Source organism: Scatophagus argus, chromosome 1, assembly GCF_020382885.2.
Source record: "Scatophagus argus isolate fScaArg1 chromosome 1, fScaArg1.pri, whole genome shotgun sequence".
Classification (NCBI taxonomy): domain Eukaryota; kingdom Metazoa; phylum Chordata; class Actinopteri; family Scatophagidae; genus Scatophagus; species Scatophagus argus.
The window spans coordinates 2,148,121-2,167,299 of NC_058493.1; the positions used below are offsets into that span (position 1 = coordinate 2,148,121).

General features: G+C 41.1%; 1 protein-coding gene across 2 annotated transcripts in view; it reads right to left on the reverse strand.

Annotated features, from left to right (window-relative positions):
- Nucleotides 1-18,015, reverse strand: part of LOC124058912 (cell migration inducing hyaluronidase 1) — a 157,745-nt gene extending 139,730 nt beyond the window's left edge. The window contains exon 1 of one of the 2 annotated variants that reach the window (XM_046388653.1): nt 17,864-18,015. The gene's annotated coding sequence lies outside the window, so the exon portion shown is untranslated. Of the gene's footprint in view, nt 1-17,859 lie in introns of both variants that reach the window. The other variant, XM_046388576.1, reaches the window with a different exon arrangement.
- Between the last annotated feature and the right edge of the window lie 1,164 nt (nt 18,016-19,179).

Below are 19,179 nucleotides of genomic sequence, written 5' to 3' on the forward strand. Positions count from 1 at the left end.
CCTTTTCTACAGCACAGAAACACACAGGGATGATTTTTGAACTTGTAAAGAACAAATTATTTCCATTAGAAAGAGATTTGGAACTCTCATTTGGCCCATTGAGCTACCATGCATAATTGATCCAGTGGAGTGTTTAGAGAGTTTGTAAATGATGATAGTTGAGAGGATTCAAATTAAGATGCTCTCAGTGAGGACCATGCTCAAATGCAACCAGAGAGGCCCACAGCAGGGCTCCACACATCTGAATGATCAGACAAACGGAATATTTCACTAACCACAGACCCCTTCCTCTACTTGTCATACACAGTGCTACACACAGTTGCATTTTCTCATGGTCACTGTGACAAATTACTACTTCAAGAAACAGTCGTCTTTACCAAGACAAGCAGCTTGAGTCCAGCTGTAGACTAATAGTGGTCTTTTAATGTCACTGACAGCCACTCCCACAGGACACCAGATGGCAAGTCAAAGACTTAGATTAATGTTTACTTACGGAAACTGATTGAAACCGGTTAGTAAGACAGGGTTTCACCCATTTCACTGCACCATTATATAAACTTAGCAACGACAACATTGTGATTGACAGTGTCAATGTTTTTCTGAGATTAAGAAACACAGCATCGTCAACACCAACCAGATCAAGTCAGTCGATCTCATCAACCTTGGGTACTGTCGGGAGAAATTTTTGAGAGAATGACTGGAGTGACAGTAGCAGATTTTGAGGAATTTGGGAACTATTTCAGAACTTCTGAAGTTCACAAACAAAATGGATAAGCTGGTTAACGGTGGGATTAAATTCTTCCCACGAGCTCTGTCATGTCATCTGCTTCCACCACAACCAGGACCAGTGACTCACACCTTGCTGATAATGAAGACACCAGGAAGAGAAAAAGTCCTCTCATGCCCCAAGTGGTGAGACTGATAAGGCTTGTACAATCATATCAGCCTTACCTGCTCTCTTAGGGGTATCTCGAATAAATTAAGATCAGAGGTTGAGGAATAGATGGATGTGATGTTAACAGATGTCACTACCACATCCTGAAATCAACACAAAGTAAATCTAGCTGGCATCTGTGCAGACAGGAGATATATCAATACTCAATAAGCCTCTTCTTTTTTCTGTTAGGAATGGCCTTGCACTGTGGCCCACACCAGTGCCAAGCATGGATCTTCTTTTGGACTGGAATGAATGTGCATGAATGTAGATGCATTCAGCTATTTCTACAAATGTATCACATTTGATATACAATCTTTGTCACCCCAAGTTTGCCTTCAGCCTTGTCACAAAAACATTAAATTGTCAGCTTAATCTTTTAATAACTTAACTCTACCTTTTAAACTATTAAACATCACATGGCAGGCAAAAAGAACTACCAAGCAAAAGAATGATTTTGTGTTTCTGACTGAAATTTGGTTAGACTAAGATAACAGTTCAGTGGTTCCTATGGCCCTTCTTAAATTATATTTGCAAAACTAGTGTGCATTGGAAAGGAGTTCACTTCCTTGCCATTTTGTCTGATAATTCTATCCAGCAAGCAGATGCTTGAATATGTTGCTCATTAGTTGAATTCTCATGACAAACTGCAATTTACATCTACTATCTAAAGTAAAGATAACCTTTATGATGACTTTGCAGAACTCATTGTGTTGTTACTCCTTCGATTTCAACTCTGGTAAGATTTCTCAGGTTGTGGTTGCTGGTGGGCGGCACGGTGGTGCAGTGGTTAGCACTGTCGCCTCATAGCAAGAGGGTTCCAGGTTCGAATCCCGGTCTGGGCCCTTCTATGTGGAGTTTGCATGCTGTGCCTGCGTGGGTTTTCTCCGGGTACTCCAGCTTCCTCCCACAATACCAAAAACATGCACATTAGGTTAATTGGCTACTCTACATTGCCCCTAGGTGTGAGTGTGAGAGTGTGTGGTTGTTTGTCTTCGTGTGTCAGCCCTGTGATTGACTGGCGACCAGTCCAGGGTGAACCCCGCCTCTCGCCCGTAGTCAGCTGGGATTCCCCCGCGACCCTGACGGATAAGCGGTATAGAAAATGGATGGTTTCTCTGGAAGAATCCGGAAGTTCCCTGGCTATGGGACTGTACTTACCAAATACATGCAGGGATATCCGTCAGCGCCCCCTGTGCATGGATGCTGAGAATAACTGGAAGTTTTGCATATTCAAAAACCTTTTTAAAGTTTCATGTGTGGAGGCACATAATGAAGCTCTAAATATACAATTGTCCCAGTAAGTTAAGGAAGAGGCGAAGGGCTGAAGGTGGAACATTATACAGTGTCCTGCTTAATGCCAGTCAGTCTCACATTGGCTGTACTTTTGGGAGATGTCAAATGTTTATGACTTTTAAGCTGGTACTGAGTATGTATTGTGTTTTCCAAGAGCAATACACCACCCTGTTTCAGCTTCCATGGGGTGACATTATTTGATTTTGCAATGAACATTACAGTACTGATCTAAAACCAATAAATAGCACAACAAAGTGACAATAATTAGCTAACTCTAATGGTATGTATTCACAGGGTACGTTTTTGGGTATGGTATTCATCCACAGGGATGTTTTGGATGCAAGGGGTAACTGCTTCCCAGCACTGGATGCTTGGGTGTGCCACATTTTTCTTCCATGTATACTAATCAACAAAGAAAACATACAGGTTACACCCTCTTACAGTATCCTACAACCATGCAAACACTGGTTGCATCTTGTTGGACAAACCCTGTCAAATGTGGGATGTGTTCTCCCAGATTTCAAAGCAGCCCAACATGGCGGCTTGTTTGGCAGGTTTAGACAATTTTAGTTGTCTAAAATTGCCACGCAGTTGCTGTCTTCATTTTCCATTGAGAATGGTTGGATGAGAAGTTATTCAGTGCTTCCAGAGGCAACAAGTCACACTAGACATTTATAATTTATAGAAAGTAGCCTAGGTCTTAACTTTATGCAAATGACAAGCGGCCAATGTGGCGCCACGTCTCTCAAAATACAGCACTGCACCACCAAAGTGCATTGCACAGCTGCTCACATAGACAGTGAATGGGAAGTGTGGAAATGACATATCTTGTGGACACATACCATAACAAGAGTTCAAGAGTTATTTAACAGCACACTAAACAGCAGTGTTCACTGTCCTCTCTTGTTATTACTAATGGGTGTGGTTGGAACTGAGCTCCTGTAACACCTGTAATCACACCCAATAGTGATGTCATGGTGTACTCACACACTCTATTGTACACTTTAACATAACTGTAGCAAGTTCCACTGCAGGAGGTCTGCAAAAACAAGATTTGCAACTGCCATTGGGTCACTCATTAAGCAATTTACCGTACCTGGTATCCACTATCCACTAATTCTTTGATATGTAAACCTGCAGTGCAAGATTTTTCCACATAAACTAATGTCCATCACATTCAAGCCACTGGCAAACAAGGTAACACAATCCTGATTGACCCTATCCACTTAAGATGTCTCTCTGAAATCTTTCAGATGGGGAAGACAAAAAGTCTACATTGCAGTTGGACTCTCCCGTCTGCTGTGTACTCATGGCATTAAATTTGACTTCTGTAGGACAAGCAAACAGATTGTGAGAAGATTTTTCAGTGTGTATATGAAATACATATACAAAGTATGTAAAACAAGACACACTGGCCTGTCGAGCTATCCTAACCATTCTAACAGGCATAGAAATTTGAAAGAAAGGTTTGTGTGTCAACGAGATAGGCAGTGGAGATATATGCCTCATGCGACATGAGAGAGCTTATAAAGAGCATTCCATGATGGAAAACGAGGACTGTGCTTTGTTAATGGAAGTTATCCTGTTAAATGTACTGTCCCATGGAGCCAAAGTTCAATCAGAGCCAGCAGCTGCAGCTGGCAAGGTTTGGATGTTAAGATGCAGAGATCCACTTTGGTCCAAAGTCTGTGGTTAACCACAGAAAACCATTATTAAATGGTTTCAAAAATAAAAACAGAGTCGCAAATAAATCACAGTAGTGGCCTATACCAATAGAATAATTAATCAATACTTGATTCCCATTGCATCTGCTTTGTTGTTTTTTTATTGATGGATTAGGCCTTCTGTAGTCATTGGAATACTTTGAATGTGAAACATCTGTGCTTCAAGTGTTGAACTGGAAATAATTCATGAATGAATCAGTCATAAATCATCATCACATCAGTATTTGTGTTAAAATTGAAAGTGGGAACAGTGCAACATGAGTGAGTATGACATGACTCTTCTGTTACACTGATGGAATTAGTACTGTGGAAAATTCCATTATACTGAATTATCAGTTGAGACAAGAGGTATCATAGAGGAAATGTTGAGTTTGACTTATTATAACCAAATTAAAATGGGAGTGAATTTAAAAAAGAAGGGAGATGCATAGCTTGAAATATGTTTAGCATTTAAGAATTATGGATAAATACATTTAATATAAGACCAACATAAGGCCTGATTCTTTTTACAGTGGGGATAAATAAAGGCCCTGGTTACCATTTAACAATTTACAGTACTTAAAGCTGAAATTAGAAGATTAGAAGAAGCCTTGACAAAATTGTATGGAATGCCATTTGAAAAGGTAGAAATGTAATCAAACTACATTGTATTATTGATAGTGTTTTTCTGTGACAGTAAAGCACAGTAAAGGCTCCAGACTTTGGTGCTGGGAGGTATGTGCCTGTACAGACTCCCCCCCCTCATTATTGAGGTTATAACTGCTTGTTATTGACATGAGCACTTTGTCTGTGGCTCGCATCCTTTTCGAGCTCCGAGCTATGTGGGTCTGCAGTACCTGTTCCATGATCTAAGTAACTGGCTAATTTGCTACTATATGTCTACTCATATAGTAGCAAATTAGTCAGTTAGTCAGCAAATTAGTCAGCAAATTAGTCAGGAGCATGCTCCTGCATGCTCCTGCATGCAACATGATTACAGCAGCTTCTATAATACCACCAACACACACATGAGATGGCACACAAATCCACGCATGCAAGCCTGCATACACAAGCCATTGATTTGACATCAGAATGAGCTATGAGCTGCAGGAGCAGAGGCCTCCTTTTGACTGCGTCAGTTTATTGACAAAACCCTTTTCATAGAGGAGAAGTGCGGAAGCTCGACACTGAGCCAGCTATTATGCTGTGGCTGTGTATTGGATTTTGAAGGAGGAAATATCTGCATCAGACAAATATAAGGTAATTGGAATCTACCACAGAGATAAAAAAAAAAAAAGGAAAACCATTTGCTCTTCTCCCTCAATGGATTATTGTCAAATGTCTGAGCCATCATCCTCTGCTATCGACAAATGCCCTCAACAAAAGTCCTGTCTTTAGCTGCACAACCATTTCAGCATTAGGAAAATGTTTCTATCTGTACGTACATACGTTTCCGGCCGTCAGTTCAAAGCAATGCCTCGACAATAATCCTGCTATTTTGACTGAAGCCTTTCCTGCACGAAGCAAAACACAATTCCAGGGAAATCACATAGGCTGTCTATATTCATACGCACACTGCTGTACCTTCGGTACTGCAAGCTGAAAATATCTCTCCCTGTCATCTTCCTCACTCTAGGTGGGAAATCACAAACACACACACACACACCACACACTCTGTGTTTCTGGCCTGTGTTCGTGTGCAGAGAGTAACATGGAACATTTTCAGTTTGCTGTACAAATTCAACTCCCTACAGCATCTTATGGTTCCAAACCATGCATCAATATAAAACAGTAAGGGTTTGACTGAGAGAACACTGCTGAACTTTAAAGGGTCAGTTCACCCAATTATAGAAAAAACATTTTTCTTTATCCCCTCTGGTGGTATCTAGTGTTTTTATCTGTTGGGTCTTGAGAATTGTCTTGATTTCTGCTTCAAGCCCAATGGTGGTGAATGTAATTTAGGAAATTCAACAGCAACATTTCTTTCCAGAATATCTTTCCATTTTACAGAAGGAAAAGAAAAGTTCTTGAGGATTAATCATGGTTTAGTAAAGTTGGTGCTCTGAAATTTTCCTGAATGGCAAAGTAGTGTGCCATCATGCTCTTTGCAGCCCTGCTTCCTAAACTTCTTTTTCTAAAGTCATTTTCATCCTCATCAATGTCTTCTTGTCAGGCTCTGCATCCAAAGTGACTTGTCTGATGGATGTTGCACATTTGAAACTCATTTAGCTATTTCCAGCAGTGAATGTTGCTAGTAACATTAATAGTAGTAGCTTAATAAAATGTCCAAAAAGTAAAAAAAAAGTTGACACAGATGGAGAGCAATTTAGAATTATGGACAAGTGAATGCATGTCAATGGAGATAAGTCGGTATGTCACCAGTTATGCTGAACTTAGCCACCAAAACAAGCAACAGAGAGTGGAAGAATTAAAAGACTCAGTTCTTAACAGAGTATGTTTGCAAAATTTACAGTAAAAATAAATAAATAAATAAATAAATGTAGCAGTTAAAGCAGATTGTCATCATTGTGGCTGAAGAAATAACCTGGTCGCCAAAGATGGTGCACTTTAGTCCTAAGCTGAATTAGCTAAAGATAGATACATCTGCTGATGTGGACTGGGGTGACATTAGGTTTGACACTCCTGGTCCAAGGCTTTGATGTGGATGTTGGGGTGGGTGCAGTTGAAGATAAACACTGTCTATTAAAGATGTTTATTGCTAACAGTACTGGCACAAAAATGCACAAACATGTTTGTAGTTGAAATGACAACTTGACTTCTCTTTCTCTCTGTGTGTGTGTGTGTGTGTTATGCTCGATTAGTGCTGTCTGAACATATCAGAAATCCAAAATGTTGATAGTTGTTCAGTAGCTCCTTCAAACTTCTCTATATATTTTGTCTTTGTTTGTTCTTTTGTTGTTTATTGTTGAAGCATTTAATGACCTTGACCTTCTGCACTGGAAAAGCAAGCGCGGCAACCGGATTAAGAGCTAAGCTAACCCATCTTAGACCTACGGCTACTATCCAGCCTATTCCTGGCTTATGTCTGGCCACAGGAAAATAAAATAGATGTAGTAAGACTCAGGCTGACTCAGCAACAGGAAATCAGAGACGGTTGTCCCCGCTTCCTTACAGAGACCTGGCTCCACCACAACATCCCGGTTCAAGCTGTTGGAATTGATTTGAGGAGAGGGGGACTGTTTTCCAGACCCTGACTACCCATGCTCAGAGTGGGCCAGTACTCACCATTACGCAGGGCCAGCAATTCTACATCTTAGTCATTGGAGTACTGAATCAGAATCAGAATCAGAATTCCTTTATTTATCCCTGGAGGGAAATTCTTAGTACTTTTTCCTGCTAACTGGCCGCCAATACTCACTGTGTGATTCAGTGTAACGACCCCAAAAACTACATAACCAGGCAATATGTCTATGGCATACTTTTCTGTCTAGGTGCTTGAGGAGGTTCATTTGTGTGCCACACCAAATACACAAAAATTCAACTGAATGAATGAACGTGTATGTAAATTGCAATCTCATTTGCATAGAACGAGTGCACAATTATGCAGCGCCCACATGTGAATAATTTCTGGTACAGTGAATAAGGGTTAATAGCCTACATGCTACTCTCCCGTTTTCATATTGTCCTCACTTTGAAAACTGTTAGGTGGGTTAGCAGCTCACCCAACAGATTTCAAGGCAGGATGATGCCAGTTTACTGCAGATTTTACTGGTAGGTCGCTGAGTAAAATTCCATCTTCATCTCCACCACACTGGTGCAGATCACTGAACAGGTTACTGCACAGCTGGGGGGCTGATTTTGTTCTGACTATGACTATCTCTTCCTTTAAATAATGGACAGGGGTTGCACTGAAAAGTGTTTCACTGCATGCATCCACAATGTGAGTGCTCACCACTGGCTGAGAACACACAAAGAGATTTAGTCAATTCTTGTATTTTTGTTGTTTTTTTTTTTTCTTTTCTCCTCACCACCAACATTAATTCAGAACACGGGGGAGTTAAATCTGGATCTGCTGTTGAATATATGAGGAGAGAGGCAGTTAAAGCCTAGACCAGCTGGAAAAGGGAAACAGGACTGGTTTTAACGTGATGTGTGCATTCTCCTCTGAAATAATCAGATCAGCCAGAATTGACGGTCCTCTGAAATGATGATACTAAGTTTCGCAGGTCAGTGTGAAAGCTGTTTTGGACAGGTTCAATCTGTGCCGTCACATGTAACAATGTAAGAGGCCATAATACAATATTGTTCAAACGTGTTGCATTGTGGTGTGGGGTGATTCATCTTTATAAAATAAATATATTTTTATCCAAATTCCCACAAAACACAGTTGGTGCTTCCTGGAGCTTGCAGAAGGATGAATGTGTAGCCATGGCTGTAGCCAGTCAGGTGGTGGCCCTGAAGTTGCAGACAGATAATGTGTGTGAAATTGTGAAATCTTCAGTAAGACATAAGGGGAGACCAAGTCGCTAAGGACTTTTAGCCACTTAAATGTTACACCTAGGGGAAGCTGGGCTGAACGTTGCAGGAAAGAAGTCTGAAATGGATGGATGGATTGGATTATCATCTGAGTAGCTACGAAGGAACTACCTAACCAATCTACCAAACTAGGCCTACCCACAAAAAAGCCTATCTTATCTTAACCAAATACTTAAAATCACAGTTAAAATGACACCAGCCAGAGTCTTCCAAACACCTTGTTTTGACAACTGAAGAATGGAGGTGTGATCCCTCTTGCCTTATTCAATGTCACAGGAGTTGGCAGCCAATGGGAGAGGCTCATTCCACATATAACACCACAAGCCTCTGAGTCATTTGCACTGCAGCTTTTTTTTTTGTTTTTTATTTTAACGAGGACCTTTGCTGCGCTGTTGTTGTTAAGCACCTAGTCTAGATTCACCAGGAAGTGGTAGCACACATTAAGAAGTAAGGAGAAAAATAATCAGTACTGGTGAGTACTGCCGGCCCATTTGAGGTACTGCTTAATGCCACAAAGTATTTTTAGCCTCAGTCCAAAAGTCAGTGTTCAAACACACATCAGTGGAAGGAAGACAGGACAGGACTTGATGCAGTGACAGCAGCCAGGAGAAGTGATTGACAGCCAGCATATAGATGAGAGATGAAACCCATCAACAGCAGATTCACATGTTTTATTCAACACACAGCACAAAGGACACACTATGGTAACACACCGTGTAGACCCTTTGTGTCAGTGGTTGAATATTAAAAAGTATAGGCTCCAGGGAATATGTGATATGACGCATACTATCTGTATATTTAAGCTTGTGTGTGTATGTGTGTGTGTATGTGTCAGTAAGTAATGATGAGAACAGACAAAATACTTTCTTTGCTTCCTGCAAATAATCCCTGTAAAGGCACCACAAGTCAAACAGCAGCTCTGGACAAGAAGAGAGAGAGAAGGCAGAGACACATAGGCAGAGACATGAATCAGTATTTAGATGAATATCCATAACAAGGAGAAGACTATCCACTGAACCACTGCTCAGACCAACCTTGTGTTATGTAATTGTAATGAAACTAGAAATAATAACCTTATAAATAATATAATAAATAAGATAAGATGAACTTTATTGATCCCACAGTGGGGCAATTCACTTGTCGCGGCAGCTCACAAGAACAGAATAGAGTGCAAAAAGCAAAAAGTGTGCAAAACTGTTTCAAAAATAGAAAGAGTTATAAATGAACGATTTTAAAATAAACACTGTAAATTTTCCGCTATACAGGTTATATGCACATCAGCATAGTGGTGGAAGGTGATGAATGTGGGTAAGTATTGCACAGTTCTGTAAGGATAGGGAGGAAATGAGGACTAGACTGTTGAGTTGTCCAGTATAACAGCAGTGGGAATGAAGAACCTGTGGTACCACTTCTTCCTACACTGAGGGTGTAGCAGTCTGCTGCTGAAGGAGCCGCTCAGATTTATTTTAAATACTATATAAAATAAATCCTAGATAATAGAGTTTGGATTATTTGCAACAGTATGAATATTAATTAATCCTATCTAATTCCGAGTTAACACTACAGAATTATAGCCTTGTCTTCCACTAGCCAAAAGTTTTTGGAGACCACCAATAAAAGCCTCATTATCAAGATACAATCTGAGAGCTCATCGATGCCTCGCAGAAGCCAGAAAGATGTCAAGCAGACTAAATAGCTTGCCCTGTCAGAGACAGGTTCAAGTACTCCTGTGCATAACAATAAGAAGAAGAAGAAGAAGAAACATGATTTTAGCATGTTCTAAAGATATAATATCACTGATTGATTGGTTGTTTAAGACCAAAGGCAATTCTTTAGTTTATCTTCTCATGTTTTGGTTTTCTGAAGGGACCCCTAGTGAAATTACATACTGTGAAGGCCTCCAAAATGTCCCCTGCTTGCTCACTGGACCACTGTTTCTGAGTGTGTAATCATGCCACGGTCCACTGCAGGATATGTACACAAACGCCTGCGCACACACATGTATGCACACACCTTAGAGTCCTTCCATATGTGAATAATGAGACTTTGCCTATCCAAACACATATCTTGGCACATTAGAGGCAAGGCTTAATAAACAGGACTTCCAAGTAACTTGTGTGTGAGTGTGCTCCAGCACCATTAATACAGGGTGGGTGCAGTAGTATCATGTTGAGATCTGCTGTTTCCAGAGCACAGACAAGCTCCTTTATCTGTGTTGACAGCATGCCTGTGCTGATACTGCTTAAAAACTACTAATTACCGCTGAGACATTCTTGGCCTGTTGCATGAAGGCCCTGCAGCAGCTTCACACACACTTGAATCAACAAAACACCTCCAACCATATTCCCTGTTGACTTCTGCTCTGTGTGGATGAGAAGAGTTCTGGAAGAAGATATTCACCTGTAAACATCTGTATCTGAGGATTGCTCAGACTGGAAACTGAATTTAAAGCAGTTTGGTGCTCAGTAACTAGCGGCCATTGCTCTTGCTGTTCGGCGACAGATCTTTATGAAGAAAGAAAAAAGATAAACAACTGTGCTTCAAAATATCTTTTAATATTTTTGCCCTTAAAGGAGAACTCCAAGGAATGTGTTTCTGTGAGTATCAACCATATGTCCTGCAGGTTTGATAGGTGGCTCTGAAAAGTTCATTGCTGTTACAGTGTGCAAGTGTCTAATTCAATATCAGTGTAGCCTAACTGATACTACGAGTGTAAGAGAGCATTGATATACTTGAGTATTGCGATTTTGTGATACTGTATCAATTCTCAAAAAACAATATCAGTTTAGTTGTTGTGCCATTCTTAAACCCTTGACGACTAGATAGGAGTGTTGTAATCCATCTTCAGCCATTGGACTCTTCCAGAGCAAAGCCACAATGTCAGCTGAGGCAGGAGAAAGTTAAGCTCAAGTTGGCTGCTTGCCTCAAAATAAGAATTACATTTACATGAGATGAACAGGTGCCAGTTCGTGGCATGGAAATCTTTCTTTCTTGTATTCCACAACTCAGTGCTTGTTTCTGATTTTGCACATTTAGCAATGTGCTAACAATATGTGTACTACTGTATTTATATCCGACAGGGGTCTTTTCTTAGTCTGCAAAAGGTGGTAACCTCAATTTCTGCAAATAAAAAAGTGGGTAAACAACAATTCCACTGGGTGTGTGCTACATTACACCCCTCTTCCCAGTGCTTTGATCTAAATTGGACTCTTGGGATTCAAACAAAACAGTCTGGAGGACGTGGCTGTGTTTAATGTCAGTGTTCATGCCGCTGCGGTGGCACGTGGACATGAGCCATAGAGGTGCATATCTGTATTTTGTCTGTCTGGATAACATCAGTTCACAGAGAGAACAGACATGTACAGAAAGCATGAGCAGATGTCTGTTGTAGTGCCATGGCAGTGGCCGGAATTAGTTATACCTTCACTGCTGTTTTATTTCATTAATTAAGACCATGGGCTGGATGGAGGAGGGTTTTAAGTTGAGCTTCCAACTTCTGTTGGAGGATAGCAAGTAAAGGCATGAAAACAAGTGCTCTAAACAATTTCACAGTCCATTAGGACAGCTGATAAATGGGTTAAAAAAAGGTTCTGTCTGGGAAACTTCATCTATGAATATAGAGCTATTATTCTGCAAAGCAGAGTAGAGGAGAAAACAGAGAACATCCCACAGGCAGCAGGCCTGACCAGAGGGGAGAGAAATTTTCCTCTTTCAATTGAGGTTGGAGAGCTGATGGTTTCCTCAAGTAAACTGTGGCCTTTGGCTGGCAGCCCAATCATCCACGGTGGCAGCTTTCTGCCAGTTCTTCCCTCTAACAGTATGTCTCTGACTGTATGTGTGGATGTGTGTGTAGAAAGTCCAGCCTACACTGGAAAGTCAGTGCCTTTTCTCCGCCAAGAGCAGTCTTACTCACCTTGGAAAAGCATTGCTTTTAACAGACAAAATACAAGAAAGGCCACGAAAGGTGTGTGTGTGTGTGTGTGTCTGTTTTCCTTATGCACTTGTGATGCTTACATTTGTTGCTGCCTTTTTTTTTGAGTAATCCAAAAGCACATGCCACTTTTATTTAACTGATATCTGATTTTTCTGCTTTGAGAGATTAAAGCTGTATTCATTGTTTTTTGTTTGTTTGAGTTTAAAGTTTTTTCTAAACTTGAATGTAAAGATGTAATTGTCAGAAAACAGTCGCCTTAAGAGACTTCCATCAAACATTGGCATCATCCCATCACCTATGTTGAAATGTTGAAGTATCAAATCTTACATCTTAAACCTCTTTAGGATTCATATGGAGCTGTGTTTGTGTCCATCTTATCTAGGTCAAACATTCACCATTTTAAGTCTGGTGGGGCTTCCACCAATGCCTGAAGAAAAACTTTAGCTCTTTATCTAGTCATTAACATTATCTATCTGCCATGTGGCATTTACAGGCATTATAAGGTTTCCCCTAATTGACTGCCTTGCATTGTTGTCAACTTGACTAATGTTATGTTCTACTAATATTTGTACAGCAGCAAAAGGTCAAGTTAGCTCAGCTAGCGCATTGGCTTAACATTTAACAAAGCTAATTTCTTAACAGTCTAATAGCTGAGAACTACAGTGCGAATCGAACTATTGTGCTGCATGTTGTTCAGCACTGATTAGTATTTACATCATCGTTGACTTCTGCAGTACTAACAAAGACAAAAATACAACACAGCGGATGAGCAGAAGGAGACGAGGCCAGAAACATACCCGCAATTTCAAAATATAATTTCAAACTACATGAAGAAATGGATATTCAAAGTTATTTTTGGCAGTAAAGAAAGATCTATTGGACTAGCAGGGGTTCCCTTTATCCTGACAGCCTGCCAGCCCCAAGAAATTGCAGGGGTTTATCAGAACTTCTCCGTAGAAAACAGCTATATGCTGCTGAAATCAGGTTGATGAGAGCACTGACAGTGAATCTGTGGCAAGTAACACTAAAGCAATGAGCTCTGCAGGTTTGTTGTTAAAAGCAACACCTTTAACGTTACACATGGTAATTTGATCTATTTCTTAAGCCTTGCATTTTTGTGGTTGGTGCTGTACTCTCTCTTTCAGCTAACCTACTGTCTTAATCATCACAGTCCAGACTAACTATGCAGATCTTATTCTAAACAAACAAGTCGTCACCTGTGCAGCAGACACTCAGGGGAAATTGCGGCAGAATATGAACATTTTGCATGCTTGTCGCTCATGCAATACCCTTTTTTGAGCTGCTAGAATTATTTTACTGTCATTTTTTCTCATCTTGCAGGTTCTCATGGATAGTGGTTGGACCTCCTGCTGCAGTTACTACTGTTTAGTCATACAACCCACCCCCACCCCCCCTCCCTCACTCTCTCTCTAAGTCTTTCTCTCTCTCCCTCTCTCTCTCAACCCAACCGGTCAAGGCAGATGGTCGCCCATCTTGAGCCGGGGTCTGCTCCGAGGTTTCTGCCTGATAGAAGGCAGTTTTTCCTCGCCACTGTCACCAAGTGCTTGCTCATGGGGCAATGTTGGGTTCTCTGTATTACAACTTAATTAAAGAGTTTGGTCTAGACCTGCTCTATTGGAAAGTGTCATGAGATAACTTTTGTTGTAAACTGGCGCTATATAAATAAACTGAATTGAAACTGAAGTGTATTTTCTCCCCAATAGCCTTCCTTCTTTCCTGCGGGAAGACAACTGTGTAATTGCACTTCCTGGTTTCTTCAGTCAATATTTTCAGCAGCAGAGGACTTTCACACTCTTTCATTCTCTGTTGCTGTCAGATATGCTCAAGATGCATCTTTAACAGCTTAACCCCAGGTCTTAATTAGCAGCACTGCATTCAAATTAACCCAACCACAGCCCTGTTCATTTACATTATCACTCTTACTAAATACCCTGCAAGATTAAAACAAATTCAGGAACACAAAATATTGTGGCCTCCACAGTCATTTATGGCCGGTGTGTTCAGAGCACCCTCAGTGTTCGAGCAATAAATGCCAGTGCTTTCATGAACTGGATTAAGTTGAATAACCACTCAGTTCTATCGTTCATACAAAAGTCTCTCACCATTACCATTTGGAAATAGACCCTCAGCATTTCCAAGTGGTATCATTGTTGGTGCCGCTGTCACAAAGACAGCTGGCGTGTATTCCATGTTCTTCAGAGTACCATCTAACAACAACACAGAACAAAACTTTATTCATCCATTTAATTTATAATGGAGACATAAAAGAAATGATGACCATCCAGCTTTCATTTTCCCTAGAGATTTTGTACCCAGTGACAGACAGACAGCAAAGTGAAAGTGAGGTTTATAGGGAACCAACCTAAACACTGATCATTATTCTGTAGCCATTACACTGTGCAATCAACAGTGACTTCACAATGATATGTCAGTATGGCCACAAATAGCTTCAGGAAGCACGTGAGGAATCACTACAACGTGTAAAATGAGGTTTATGCGACTGATTACTAGTGCTGAGCAAGTAATCAACCAATACTTTAATAAGGTACTTTTTATGAGTACGAGTATCATCCAAATAAAATGTGTCAGTGTAGGTAGCTGATTATTCATTGGAGTTATGTTCTGTAAAAAAAAAAGTTCTGTAAATAGATTTCCAATAAATAATAAATATGGTGGTGCAGTGGTTAGCACTGTCACCTCATAGCAAGAGGGTTCCAGGTTCGAATCCCAGTCTGGGCCCTTCTATGTGGAGTTTGCATGTTCTCCCTGTGCCTGCGTGGGTTTTCTCCAGGTACTCCGGCTTCCTCCCACAATACCAAAAACATGCACATTAGGTTAATTGGCTACTCTAAATTGCCCCTAGGTGTGAGTGTGAGAGTGTGTGACTGTCTGTTTTTGTGTGGACTGGCGACCAGTCCAAGGGTGTACCCCGCCTCTCACCCGCTGTTAGCTGGGATAGGCTCCAGCCCCCCGTGACCCTGCACAGATAATCAGGTAATCTGATCAACCCATATCAATTTCAGCATCAACAAGTTTTGATTTAAGCACCACCAGTTCTGAGTGAGGATACTGATAAATAATTCTGTTGGTTAAACAGATACAAGTACAGGTAATGGTGCACTCTCTCATCCCTACTGATTACTATCTTAAAGTGTGAGTAACGACATGCTCGTTAGCAAGGCAAAGCAAGGCAAGGTCTGTTGTCTATTACATGATGCTTATGCTGCATAGTGCCTCCCAACAGAACTGTGGTTTCAGTAAGTACCCCAAAACAACATTCAAGTGACAAAGCCCTCTAGTGACCATAGTAATAACAGGAACAAAGGAGGAAGTGAGATGATGATATAACAACAAAGTCCAGGGTGGGGAGGCCAGGGTGGCTGGGCGAGTCAACAAAACACTGGACTTTAACATAGAACACTGCTGTTTCTTTCATCTGAACTCAGAGCAGTCGCAGCAGATCAGACACTTCAGAGCAGCTACAGATTCATACGTGATGCAAGCTTAGAATAAGAAAAATATCTCACGGACACACACACACACACACACACACACACACTGTGCCAGTCACACTCGTGCACAGCAGCTCTTGCAACAGCCTGTACATTTGCAAGTCAGCTGTAGATGACATAGAATTTTGCATTACACTGAAACTTGTATAATGCTTGCTCCACTCTCACACACTGGGAGTGTGTGAAGCCGGAGCTGGTTAGTTTTCAAGATTTTCTACGCATTTTAATATTCTCTGCTCTTATCGTCATCATCATTAACACCCACACACTGACAATCAGGTCAATACAGCACAGGTCACTCGGGCAAAAACAGGATGTCATCACCCTTCTCCTTATTATCATCATCACTGCCACTCTTCCCTGTCCTACTCCTACTCGTACCCTGTGTTACAGAGCCGTTCTCTTCCTCATCAGCATGTCACCAATCGGGAGGACTCTGAAGGTGATGGGGGAACACAGGACGGCATCAGAGTGCCGCAGACAGCTCAGAGGCATCATCATTTCATCAACACAAGCACGGGTTCCAGTTGGTCCTCACAGTTTGCAGTTGAAAACACAGATTCACCATAACATGCTTAAACCACGGATGAGTTTAGCAGCATAACAAGACAAAAGGGGGTTTGTTTAAAAGACAGTACAAGCACAAGTTGGTTGCGAGGTAACGGTAACAATCACTATCAGTCATAATGAATGGTAATGACATCAAGACAGTTTAATGCTGTGCTGGTCAACTGTATAATTAATGCTAACTATTACTAAACAAAAATTAATGATGGAATATATTGTATTTGTATTAGGTGACTACTTACTTGAGTAGTTATCGTAGTATCGTACAGATACACACTTATTACACATACTGACCTTTAAAGTCTGATATTTCAGAATCAAAATCACTCAGTCTGACCTTATAAATCCAAAACAAATATATGCTTACTTTTCTCCCCTGGAATTAGAATCCTAGTAGTATGACACAGCAAGTACACAGTTACATAGAGAAATAAATGTACAGAAAAATATATTTTAAAGTTAAATGTATACATATAGAAAATGTGCAGAAAAGAAAAGTTTACATTAGGAGACTTTTTTTTTTTTTGGACTCCTGACACCACCTATTTATGTACAGAAGACCTACAGAAAACACAGCTGACAAGCATCATCCCCGCAGATACTGAGGAGGAAATGGTCCACTGACCTGCTGGAAGGAGACCGAAGAGCATAGTGCACTTGTTTCCTCCGGAGTCCCACTGCAACTACTGCTGAACAGTGCGCGCCATTCACAGAGTGCAGGAGAAGGGAAACCTGCACGCGGCTGCTTGAAACTGGTGGTAAATAGCAGCTGGGTAAGCACGAGCGGATCTGGGCACGTTCTCTTCTCAGAAAAGCATAATCTTCTTTCTCTGTTTAAGATCTTACAGTGTAGACACTTTTAAAGGTGGCTTATCTCTCCAAAAAGCAGAGTACTTGCAGCATCTTGAGGTGAAGCCGCAAAAGAACACCGGTGCTGCCCTCACCGTGTCCTGGTGGAGACTGCGCTCCTCAGCAGAGCAAACCCACACTTTGTCATTTGCAGATACTTTTGCGCTTCATTTCCAGCCGCACGCGCGGGATGACCACGGCGAGGTGACGTGTTTATTAAAGAGTGTGCTGGAAACGGAGCGATGCCATCAGCGCGCACCGACCGGGAGTGCACTTACCTTTGCTTTTAAAGTCCTGGCGGAACAAGCGGCGTGCGTGCAAAAGTCCAGCCAGCACCCACAAACTGCCGCGATGTACGGACCGCGACCGTCTTCAGTCGGCCCCCCGCGCACGAACCGCGCTTACCGACACCGATCTTTTTTTTTTTTTCCAGCACACCTGTGGCTCGCAGTGGCCCCGAAGTGCCCGCTCTAGATGCACCACAATATCAACACACACCTACAAAACACACCAACGCCCCAGACAAAAGATGTGAAAGACACCTACCGACCTGTAGCATAAAATCCACGTCTGATCCCGGAGCCTGGGAGACGCACAGCCCGGAGCAGTGCAGTGATGGAGCGGAGCGCTGCCAATGTGTCAGCCGGTACCGGAGCGCAGAGACACGGCCATTCCCTGTCCGGGGCGCACGTTGCAGCGCCGCCTCTATTTACTCCAGCTGGAGGAAAGACACGCCCACCGCGTGCGTGTGTGTGTGCACGTGTGTGCGCGCGCGTGTGCGTGTGTTTTGGAGGGGTATTCCTAATTGCTTGAAAAACAACATATTTGCAGGGGCGTATCCAGGATTTTAGAAATACTGAGGTCAAATGGAAACATTGCTGATAAATAACTAAACAAGTAAATCAATAAGCACAGAGTATACAAATGAAGGGAAAACAGAAAACTAAAATAAGCAAATAAAAATAAAAGATACTAAGTTACCAAAATGTTTTTATTGATTGTCTGATTAAGATTTCATGCATGACTTATCACCTGTTCAGTTATTGTCTGTACATCTTGTCAACTCAGACAAATCCAAAAGACATTTGAAATAAATGAGCTCATAATGACGTGTAAAAGATATGAGTGAGCCAACAATTAGTGGCATGCTACTGTGTCCTGGGATTAAATGATGACACTTGATGCTGAGTGCGTAAGGCGTGACACCTGTCATGAACATGAGCAGTTTCTGACTCTTGTCATGAGGTCACTTGATATGTCATCTTTAATGCAAAGTTGACATCGGTTCTTCGTCCTCACAGCTTGACATTAGCCAAAAGGAAACCAGATCCCCTCAGTAGTCTTACTGTATTGCCTGTCACCAAAGTGGCTTCATAACATTTAATAACAACTTAATGACAAGTCCTCACTGTCCATCTGCAGCTGAGATCAAGGGAATTACAAAATCATTTGACATTAATAAAACTTAATGACATCTTTATGTCAACCACTGTAGTTTTGGTTGAGGAAAATCTTCTCATGAACTGAATTTTATTTATCGTTTTTCATTACTCACATTTTATTTCAAAATATGTTGATGAGTGAAATGACCTAATGGGCTGTGAGTCTGGAAAGATCCAGTCATGTTTTAGGGTTTTTTTTTTTTTTTTGACGGACTCATATTCATTATATTTATATTATGATGATGGATTGTCTATTTCTGGAACTAAATTTGGGCTTTGCTTAGGACCATTTAAAATACAAAAATCAACTTGGAATAATATTTCACAATTGCAAAGTTATTTTACAATATTTTACTGTAATGAACATGTTGGATAAGATATATTGCAATCAGACACATTATTTTAAGTAAATATAAACTTAAGC